The sequence below is a fragment of the Panthera tigris genome, chromosome D4 (assembly GCF_018350195.1).
Source record: "Panthera tigris isolate Pti1 chromosome D4, P.tigris_Pti1_mat1.1, whole genome shotgun sequence".
Classification (NCBI taxonomy): Eukaryota; Metazoa; Chordata; class Mammalia; order Carnivora; family Felidae; genus Panthera; species Panthera tigris.
Genome location: NC_056672.1, coordinates 39,377,195 through 39,388,344, shown reverse-complemented (window position 1 = coordinate 39,388,344; position 11,150 = coordinate 39,377,195). Strand labels below are relative to the sequence as shown.

The window sequence follows — 11,150 nt, the reverse complement described above, 5'->3', positions numbered from 1 at the left end:
AAGAGCATCTTTAAAGGCCTTATGTCCACATGCAGTCGTAGCCCGCAGTCCCGGCGGCTAGGCCTTCAACCTATGAACTTTGGAGGTCGTCGCGGCCCACAATGCAGCTGTTCACTTCAGAGAAGCACCGTGCTCCGAGTCTCTGGCCCCCAACCCTTGCCATGGCTCATCTGGTTGTACTGCTTCTCTTCCTCCTGATCCCCTCTCCCGTACGGGGGAACCGGTCCTCTCATGTAGTGTATGGAGTAGTGACCCTGCAGGGTACAGGACAATGGCCTCTCGCACCCTCCACGTCCGCAAGACTACCCAAGTGATCCTCCCCGCGGGCCTGCGATCCGTGGCTTAAAACCAAAAAGCAAAGGTAGCCACTAGGTAGAGGTAAGAGTTCAAGTGCGGTGTAGAAGGAAGAAGTCAGTCGCCGTGAGGTACAAATGACCGCTCATCGCAGTGATTCGGCTTGCGGGTTTTAGGAGAGCGGACTCTGAGCCCCTACCGCAGTTTTCCTGGGGCTGATCCCGCTAAAATCACCTGCCCGTCCAAGGGATGGCCTTAAATTCCAGTGGAATCCCAACCAGACAGCCCCTTAGAGAGAACATACTCTCAAATCGGTCTTTGTACCTATTCGTAGAAATGTTAGCCAGATTATAGCTGAAAACTCTGCTAATTCTGGGGACGTTTTTGGTCTCATGCCTGGAACTGTTGAAGCATATATTCACACCTACCACATGTAACACTCAGTGGCATAATTTCCAGCACGACACTTTCCTACTTTAGTTTTAAAAGAACCAGAGCAGAGACTGAAGACCTCACTCTGTTGCTTTTTGCAGGAGGCTCCATAAAGGGTGAAGGGATGGCTTCCGTGCTGAAAAGAGGCATATTTTGCCGTTTTAAAAGAAAAGGGGACACAAACACCTTTGCTCAGAATCAGGGAGCTCATGCTGAAACATTTGTACCTGCATGCTCATAAGAAAAATAAAAATAAGAAGGTCCAATTTTCGAGGTTCTCGGAGAATAATAGGGTGGCGATGAATAAATCCCAATATTGGATAGAGCTTGAGAAAAACTTTAAAAGCCATCTTAGTCTAACCCCTTTGGTTCTAAGCCGAGGAAAGGGAGGCTCTGAAATATTTAATGACTCGCCCCAGACCAACACTCTTCCTCAAATGCACGTCTTTTCTCTCAGGTCAGTGGACTTCCTACCCCACCAGGCTACTTTGAAACAGGTACTGTCCTGTTGACTTAACTTGCATGTAAAACAACAAAAATCCTCCTTCTCTGAAACAGTCTCGATTTAGACCCCAGATCTGAGAAAGCAAAGGCTATTTCAACTTCCACTCCCTTAGCAAACAGAAGAAAAGGCATCTGACTGACCCGTGGACTTTTCTGGCTGGACCCTGGTTTCCCCACCCTCAGGTTTCTGCCGCAGCGAGCGGTGCTGACTGCCAGTCTGACACCAGGGGGCGCAGCCTCCTTTGTCCTGACACAGGCATTGAAGGCAGGCTCTCTGAAGTCTGAAGTCTGGCTGGGCCTCAAAAAAAAAAAAAAAAAAAAATCTGACTTTCCCTCCTTTCACGGTTTCTCTCTGGAACCAGCCCACTCCCCAACCCCCCTCATTCATCTTAAAACCGTTTTTTTCTTCCTCCTGGACGCTCACACTCTCCCTCTGCACCATCTCAGATCTGTGCATGCTGCAGGGTCTTGTGCATGTTTCTAGAAGTGCTTTTCAGAGACACCAGCCCCTCCCCAGCTGCTCCTCTTCTGGAGGAGCCCATGGCCAGGGGCCGTCACTTGCTCTCACTTGGAGCCCCCTCCCCGCTGCCCTCTGCCACCAATTCAGGATTTTCTAGCAATTCTTCCAGAATGAGGAACTCTCGAGGACAGGACTAGCTTTTCCTGAAAGAATTATCACACGCATCCTCTAAAATCCCTCTCCTTTCCACTCACAAAAATAGTTGCAAACAATGAAATGATCGGTTCTGGGAAGCTTATCCCAGCGTTCACCCTCTCTGCTCCCGAATGTCTAACATCAGCCTTTGGTGGGGGACATCTACCCAAAGGGACAGGCTGAATCATCCCTTCGGCCATGCTTCTTACCCACCCACTGTGCACCCCCAAGCCGGGAAGTGCCTCCTTCTGCCCTCACCAACTTGGCTCTCTGTGTTCTCCCGCAGAAGGAAATCTACTTCATATTCACCGCAGCCCCTGATCCCAAAGACTCAGTGTTCCCATGTTTCACGGAAAAATGAACAACCCCTCCACTTTAAGATGTACTTCTATACCTGCTCCTATATCCACAACACCCAAAGGCAAATCCCCATATCCCCCAAGCACACCCTTTTGCAAACAACCCTGAACATTCACCATCTTGAACTGAAGGGCCACAGGGTCCTAACCAGACCTTTGAAAAGCAGCGACTCTATTTACATAAAGAGATTTCAAGTTTACAGTCCACCCCCACCCCCGTCCTCACCCCCTCCCACCCCCTGTCACCCCGTCTCTCATTTGAGCCTCCCAACAACCCCCAGCAACAGGCAGGGAAATCTGAAGCTGAAGAAGCTTGTCCCAGCCCCAGACAGAGCTAGTACAGGCTGCAGCAGCACTGGGGTGACAGCAGCTAGGTGACAAGGACACAAGGAAAGCTGTTTGTCCATTTGCACTGAGGCCTGGAAGGAATGCAGCCCTCACAAATGGCCATCAGGTTACCTGCACCGAGAGAGCTTATGGTCTCAGCTCCCGGGAAACTGTAGCATTAGCAGGTGCAGGTGGAGAGGAGAGGAAGGGGTGACATGAACTCTGACTTGAGCCTTCTTATCTGTGGCCTCGCTCCTTGTTTCTCCCCACTCCTCACCTTCCCTGAGGTAGACAGTCATGGTGGTGCTGGGTCTGAGACAGGCAGCCACAGCTGGTTATCCTGATTGGGACACTCCCCCTCCTCACTCGGAAGGTAATGGTGACATCTATTAGATATGGACAGAGCCACTAAAGGAATGAAAAATATCAGCATTATTCTGGAAGAAGGGGCAGAGGAAGAGACTTACTTTCAGTTTATGCCCTTTTGGATTATTTGAAATATTTTGATTTATGCATATGTTACTCTTATAATTTTTACAAATTTTTATTGGGGCTAATAATGCTCTTTAGGGTTACTGTAATGACAACCTATGTAAAGCGTCTGGCACAATAAGTGGTCTGGCACACAGTGGATGTTTCCTGAACAGTAGTGTCTTGTTAGCTACACCAGCCTCAAAACTGGGGCAAACGGACTTCAAATCAGGAAACCTGGGGTCTGGTGCAGACTCTGCTCTCAGTTCACCGTATGCCCTTGGTAAGCCCAGTCCCTTCTCTGTGCCTCAGTTTCCTTCTCTATGGAGTTACTAGGCACCGTCCAATTGAATTGGAAAACAGTGGGAAGAAGTCCAGCACCCAAAATGCCTGAGGCACTCTCTAAAATGCAGCCACAGTTGTGCAGAGGCCAGCCTCTCAAGCTTGAACTCATCGGGCACAAACCCTTCCCTTCCTAGGAGAAGCTGGCCTCTAGGGTAGACAGCTCAAGAGTTCTGAAGATCATTCAGAATTGAAGTTAGGAAACAAAAATTCATGAACACTACGTAAAGCCATCAACTTAGGTAGGAGCTGGGGAGGGAAGGTTTGGGCTATTCCTTGAGTGCAGTTGGCCCCACGATCATTTCCGAGGAGATGCCCTTGCTTGGCAGAGGGGTGCATTTCAAAAGTGAGGCCCCAGACCCAGCCAGAGCCAGCCCCAGGCAGGTCCGGAGGCTGAGAGTTCTGTGTGGGGCGCGGGGCTAGCTGTGGTGAGACCAGACCCAACCCTGGCACCGCCAGAAGCACAGCCGCACTCTGGATAAAGTCAAAAGGAACTTGCTGCCCAGGCGGACTGAACTGAAGCACCGCTGAAGCTCTCCCAGCGTTACCTTTATCTGAACAACAACAATGGAAAAGTGGAGAGACAGGGTCATAGGAAGTGCAGGCGCTCAGGCACTAAAACAGGGGAGACCCGTTCTGGGGCACCCCAGTCCCTGAGAATCAAAGAGAGATTTTGTTCCTGGAACACACAGCTGATTCATTTCCCATCCTGCTCCGAAATCGGAGGTTTTCCTTGTAAGTCTCTTTTGCCAGCGCTTGGCCTTTGGGGACCGGAGGCAGGTAGTCTGGTGGGTAGGAAGGTTGTGACTTTCTTTTCACCCCGCGGTCTTCTTCCTATTTAAAGCAGCACCGCCTGTCAGTAGCAGCGAAGTGCCAATATTTGCAGGCAGGAAGGTTTTCTGACATTGGAAGGGGTGGAGGCGATCAGAGCAGATGGGAGGCCCTTTCCCAAGGCCATCAGGCAGGGCAGAAATCGGTTTCACCCGCACCTCAAGGAGGAATCACCAGCCTCCACTCTCAGGGTCAACACTCACAAGGTATCTGCGTTTATATATATACAAAAAAAAAAAAAATCCCCCATCTCTCTGAATTATTTGACCACACCCGTTACGATGACATCTTCCCCCAAAGCCCGTGTTGTCACTGCCTAAAGGGGAGGCAGTGTTTTCAACCCTTGAGGGATCTGAAATAACGGTAGCCAAGGATGCCCACACCTGGAAGACCCCTCCCTTTTTTGTGTGTGAGGCCTAGCGATCTAAGAGGGGGATAAGGGAGGGGGAGGCGGCTTGTAGAGAGGCTTGGGCAGGTAGCAACAACTCCGCCTGATTTCCAGAGGCAAAACCAAATAAATAAAAATAGCTCCGGCCATCATCCTTTGACAAACCTACATTCTGAGAATTTCTGTAATTTTGGAGAGGCTCCCTCCCATTGTACATTACAAGTCACTTTCAAAGACAGTTCTGAATGCATGGCCACTTGTTAAAATGTCTCTGTGCTTGCTTTTCCGCGTGGTTCTTTTCTGCGCCCGTTTGTATCTCTAATAAGCAGCATTGTTTATTATCCTTGGGTCCGTGCCCCTGGGATTGAACTGAAATAAAACAGGAGCGCAGAAGCTGAGCGCTGGAAAATGCACCGGGTTTCCCAGGCCCCGGAGGGTCCGGGGCTGCGGCGCGGCGGCGCGGGGAGAGCCCACCCGCGCATACGCACTGGGCGAAGGACAAGTTTGCGAGAGTTTTTCCAGACTCGGAGAGGTCCTGGGCAACACGAAGCCCCAGACGAGTGGGCACAGGAAAGAGGCACACTGGGAAGGGAAATGCCACTTAAGACTGGGAATAGGGGTGTGACTTAGGGGCAGAACAGACTAATGCGGCAGGATCATAAAAGACTGCCGCGCGGGAAGCGTCCTGAGCCGTCTTTTAGCTCGAAGTCTCAACTCTCGTTCCTGTGCAATAAATTCTCATTAATAAATTCTCGCTCTTCGGCGCAGCCCGGCAGTTTTCGCTGTCAGAACGAGTATCCTAAGCAAGATGAGGCTTACCCCCCTCCTTCCCTGCAGTGGCCTCATATTTGTCCCCATTTCGTTTTAAGCCGAGTGCGTTGTGACCGTGGAAAATGTGAGCGCATGCCCCGAGAAATAAAGCGCCGCCGTACCCCCAATCACGGAGAAAGAGTTTCCGTACCCTCGGACCCCAAACGGGCCCGTCGGTAGGGCCTCTCCCAAGTCCCACTGCTCCCCAAATTGAGTGCAGTTCGCTATCAAAGAGCAGAAACCCCGCATCGGAGACACAATGCGGAGTGGTTTCCGAGTCTGGGGAGGGGGGGGATTTCCCGGTTTAGTCCAGCCTGTGCCTCCACATCCCCCTAGAAGTAATGTCGGCGCAGGCTGTGCGGGAGAGTTTGCCCTAAAGAACGTAATTAAACGCGCGCGCCGAACCCGGGCTGCGCGCTCCCCAAATGAGACTTCCAGCCCCAGGGCCCGGCCGGAACCGTCCTTCCCACCGGTTCCAGCGAGACAAGCCCCCTGTCCCCCAGGCTCCGAAAATTCCCCCAACGGGCTGCAAAGACTACTCAGATTGTCACCGCTAACTCTGCTTCCTCGTCGGGTTAGGCTGTTTTAAGATACAGAGATTCTGTGTGCTCGCAAGAGCAGAGTGATCTCCCTCAAGCAACTCGTGCGAGAGCTTTAAGCAGCCTCTGGATTGCCGCGCGTCCAAGCGGCGGCGGAGTTTTCCGAATTTTAAGTAGTAAAGTGAATTTCGGTGCAGGGAAAAGTGTGGGCTGTTGGAGTGCGGGGTGGGGGTGCGCGCCGAGGAAGCCGCCAGGAGGCTTTTTGTGTGTGTGTGTGTGTTGTTTTTTTTTTTAAGTTAGACTTGCACCAAGCCGGCACGAACCGCACCGCTTCGTGGTTTCCGAATTTCGAGAATCGTGAGAGTTTGGGGGCATCCCTGCGGCCAAGGGCCCCGCACCGCGTTCTAGGGACTGTTTCCACTTTCCAAAGAGCCCCTGCAGCACGCTGGGTAGAGCCAGGAGCTGCTGACTTTGTCCGCTGCTCCCGGCTCTTCTGTCCTCTCCCCAGTCCTGCCAAACCCAGAACCATCCCGGCGCTGCGGGGATTGCGCGGGAGAAAAGAGGGCCGAAAGTCTAGATTGCGCATTCTCCCAACAGGTAGTTTCACCCGGGGTTGACCCGGTTTAAACATCCGAGGCTGGGTTGCCCGGGCCGCGCTAAACTGGAGCCCTGAAGCAGACACCTAAGGAGTTTTGGAAGGGAAGTCGCGTTCCGGGAGTCACTTTAAATAACCTTGTTTTGTCTCCATTCTCCAGCTTCTCCCCGAATAGGGTGAGCTGCGCGGTCTGGAATGGAGTTCAATGGGCCCAAATAAGCCGCTTCAGGCTGTAAACTCACAACTGATTGGGTTTTTCCCCCTTTCCTCTCCTTTCTTTTCTTCTTTTTTTTTTTTTTCTTTTTTCTTTTCTTTTCTTTTCTTTTCTTTCCTTTCCTTTTCTTTTCTTCCCTTTTCTTTTTTCTTTTCTTTCTTTCTTTGTGTGTGTGTGGTCATTTTCGCCTCAATGGTTACTACAGAATCCAGCCAGGCTTTAGAGGGAAAGACATTTATTTGAGAATTGGGAGATACCTCTTCGAAATACACTAGGCTCCAGAGGAAAAGAGGAAAAGACTGCGTGACACTTAGATGATATCATTGAATTCTGCCTTTCCCTGGTGCGCAGTGAGGAAAAGCAGAAAGCCAGGCCGCGTGTGGAACGGGCGGCGGCGGCCTCGCGCTCCAGCGGGCGCGCCACGCTTCCTTCCCAGGGCGCAGGGAAAAGTTGGGTTGGGCCATTTTATCCTGCCCCCAGCAAGGGTGCGCGGGCCGAACGTGGCCGAAGCCTGGTCTTGGCTGTGTGGCCCCCTCTTTTTCAGGGGCACTGGCCCAAACATCCCCGCCTGAGGCCGTGGGCGCACGTGGTGCGCGGAGAGCCGAAGCGCGACTCGAGACGGCGCGCGTCGCCCCAAAGATCCCTGGCGCGCGCGGCCCTCGCTGGGCGGGGGAAGATGGGGGACGGGGCCCCTGGGCGGGAGGATCTAATCCCGCCTTGGCAGACGAGCCTTTCCCGCTGTTGCTCCGAGCCGTCGCCCTGCAGTGCTTTCGGCACTGGCAGAGACCGCCGAACCCGCGGTCTTGTCTTGTCCATCTCTTAAGGAAACGTCCCGCAGTCAGCGCCTCGAAGCCTCTGCGGCCGGGGGCGGACCTGACCCAGGATGCTTGGATCTTTAACCACCCCAGGACCTGGCCTCCCAGGAGCACCCCGTCCGCTCCCCAGCGCCCACCCCAGCATTGCTTCCTTGCCCTGCGCCTCCACCACTAACCGCGCTCCCGAAACTTTCCAAAGTTTTCTCGAGCTCCGCCACCGCAAGTTCGCCTCGGCTGGCGCTGGCTGGAGGAGAAAAAGAACCACCACCTCCCTTCTCCCCCTCCACCTATCCTTCTTCTCTCCTCTCCCTCCCATCCTCCCCCTCCCCCGTGAGTCCAAACCTTGCCGGCGGGAGCGCGCGGTGCTGGAGCCCCCGAAGGCACCGACTCTGCAGGGGACGGAGTTCGTTTCGCATCCCCCACTCTCTGCGCCTCGGCCGTTCCCGCCCCCTCCTCCCCCACCTCGCTTTCGGCGGGGACCAGCGGGCTTGTAGTTTAGTTTTGTTCAAATTTATTTATTTTTTTTCTTTTCAGATTTTTTTTGTCTCTAGGATTCCACCCTGCTGGAGCCTTGAGCGTCCTCCCGCCTTGCAGTTCCCCGGCGTGGGGATCGGGGGACGCACTCTTCGCGCTGGGCGGGTTGGCTCCCGAGTGGGGGCCAGGGGCTCCCAGGCCGCGATTTCTCCGGCCGGGTTCCGTCTCCCTGGGAGACCCTGCGTCTCGGTGGGAGGCAAATTCGTGCCAAAGCTCGGGCTCCAGGCAAGCTTCCGGCGCCCCTTGCCCCCCACCCCGCGGAGCTTTGGATGCGGCCGGTTTGGGGGGTTGTTTTCATTCTTCTTTAGAAGACGGGAGCATGCGGTGGACGGGGGACCCGGCTGTAACTCCATCCTGAGGTCTTCCCACACGACACTGGGCATTAGAAGTAGAAAGGTTCACTCCCTCCAGGTTGCACTGTTCCATGTGCCCAGCCAGGAGACCACCACAGAATGTGCCCCAAGTTGGTTGGTTTGTGGCCTATTGTGTTTTTATTTTGTCTAGGATTAGCGGGGTTTGAAATTTTTGTGGCCAGCCTTACCACCCCGGGGCTTCAACTCTCAAACCAACAAGTCAACGGGAACGTTCCGGCGAAACTGGATCTCCTGGTGCGCCGCTGGGACACGTGCGGGGAATAGAAACGAAATCCCCCTCGGATGGCGCGGGGCGGACTCACGGGCCTGGGGTTGCAGGGCCCTTCCTGAACCCCGCTGGACTGGTTCTGGAATCGGACTTGACCCCGCCAGGGTCGTGGCCAGCACTTTGCTTTGATCCTTCCACGTGCCGGGTGTGCTCCTCAGATCGTTGGCCACCGAGGATGCCTGCCCCTAAGCGATGTCCGTGGGAGCTAACGGGTTGAGCGGGGCTGCGCCTGCGTGCCCAGATCCGAATCAAGTTCTACGCTCAAGGTTAGCAGGATTTCGGTTACCTCGTGCGACCTGGGACGTCAGACGTCCACCCAAATCGAAGCTGCCTACCAATGCCCCCTCCCCCAGGAGTCTCGGGAGACCCGCGCCCCACAACATTCTCTCTTTCCAAACCCTGGGCAAACACGTGTCCCACGTGCTGCCTCGCTCCCTCCGGCCGCACCTCCCACAGGCCTCTCTCGGACTGGGCCCGCCGGGAACCAAGGTCCCATCTCCTCGCCCCCCAGCATCCCCTCCTCCTTTCCCCTGGAAAGGCGGGACTTCCCTGGCCCCTTCAAATGGCACCTGAGCAGAAGCAAAAACTTCGCAATGACGAAGGGCCGGGACACCTATGGCAGCTTTGAAAAAAGGAGGGGGACGGTGGCCGAGAGGAGAGAAGTTATGGTGGGGGGGGGGCGGTGGATAAGTTGTAGGTGTAAGCAGCTTACTTTTTAACTCCTCACCCTGCCACCCCTAAACCCCAGCGGCTGACAGAATTGTGTACCTCTTAAGTACCAAACTCCCAGAGGGTGGGGCGGAGGTGACAGCCCGCTTTGCCCCCAGAGCCAACCTGCACCCTCCAACTGTGGCAGCCCCACTTTCCAGGGCAGAAGAGTCCACTCCGGATGTGTTTGCTTGTAATATAAAAGATCCTGCTCCCAAAGGAGCACCCACTTCCCTCTCGCACCTCCACCCCCTCTGAACCCTTCCTAGGGCCTCAAGCCCTCGGATTGTGTGTAATGATTTTTAATCTCCAGCATCCTAGATTTTAAAGCAAGCAAGGGAAAAGCGTAGTTAGGATGAAGAAAAAGGACTGGGCATTATTTTGGAGGGAGGCCTAGAGATGGATTCAAAATCAAACGTGGATGAATTTGGGAGTGCTTTGAAATTTCATTTCCTTCAGAAGCTGTCTGCTTTAGACCAAAACTGATTTAAATTACTAGGAAGGACACGAAGCTAGAAGTCTCTGGGGAAACAAAAAAGTCAGAGGCTTGCGGGATACCCCTTTCCTCTACCCCTCCTCAAACAAATAAGCAGCGGCTCTCAGGTCAGCTGAGTGACTCTCTACCCTCCGACACCGGCATAGGGCAGCCTGAGTTGTGTTAACAGTCCCTTCCTTGGGGAAGGCCAAGTCCCAAGGGGTGACCCAAAACAGGTTCCCCAAGCCCCCAGCCCAGTGTCTGTCCTCTGGGATGGAGCCTGGGAAGGGCCTACAGGAAACAGGTCTGGTTGTGAGGCCAGGGGGAGCCTTCGGTGCCTGCCTGGTGAGCGTCAGGGGACTTGTGGCCCAGTCACCCCTATCCCTTCAAAGCCCTTCTTCTGGTGGTTATTTAAAGCCTTGAGTTTATATTTCTCATCTTGATGCCTAGGTTAAAAAAAGAGGGGCAGAACATGTACCAATGTTTGGAGCTATTTATGTATGGTTTCCATTTACTTTGATTTGTAGGGGTTTCTTCTTTTTGTCCTTCCCTCCTTCTTCCCCTGGCAGTGTTGGCAACCCTGGAGGAGGACGCTTGGGGAGGGGGGGGAGGGGAGGGTGAACTTGACCCGTTTATTCTTGTTAACCAGTCACAAAAACAGCAAAAATACTAACTCTCCATCCTTACTCTGATCTTTTAAAATAGTACAGGTATATATATAGCCTGTTAGGTAGAAACTGGTTAGGACTGAGGCATCACTAATGCTACACTGGTAAACTAGCTAATCCTGTCCCTTTAAGAAAAATCCATAAAGCTCTTCCATCAGCCCAGTGTCTGGGAAAGGAGCAAACTAACTGCTTGGAACAAAAGAGACAAAGAGGCCAAACAACAAAACAAACAAACAACTCCCTCTCCCCCCCTCCAGACAATAGACTAGACGCAGCAAGTGCAGTGACTGCCTGGCCGGCTGCTGCTGTCCACCTGCCAAATCTCCCGCATTTGGCTGGAGACTTTCCCTCTCGCCCCACTCCCATCGCCCCCCCACCCCCACCCCCAGCCCTGTCTGTCTTTCTCTGTGTGTGACTCTCTCCGTGTCCCTCTCTTGGGGTCTGGCTATGCGTGTGTGTTTTGTCCCTGTCTCTGCTCTGCTTCGGCTTTCACTTGATGTCGCTCTGTGTCTCAGACCTCCATTCTCTCTCTCTCTTTCTCTCCCTC

The 11,150-nt window shown here is 53.6% G+C and overlaps 1 long non-coding RNA gene across 1 annotated transcript; it reads right to left on the bottom strand.

Annotated features, from left to right (window-relative positions):
* Window positions 1–1,495: 1,495 nt before the first annotated feature.
* On the bottom strand, window positions 1,496–8,001 carry LOC102969653. The gene is made up of 3 exons (XR_006210323.1): window positions 7,919–8,001; window positions 2,849–2,979; window positions 1,496–1,528 (listed from the first exon to the last, which is right to left on the bottom strand). It is a non-coding gene; the product is annotated as an uncharacterized LOC102969653 (long non-coding RNA).
* Between the last annotated feature and the right edge of the window lie 3,149 nt (window positions 8,002–11,150).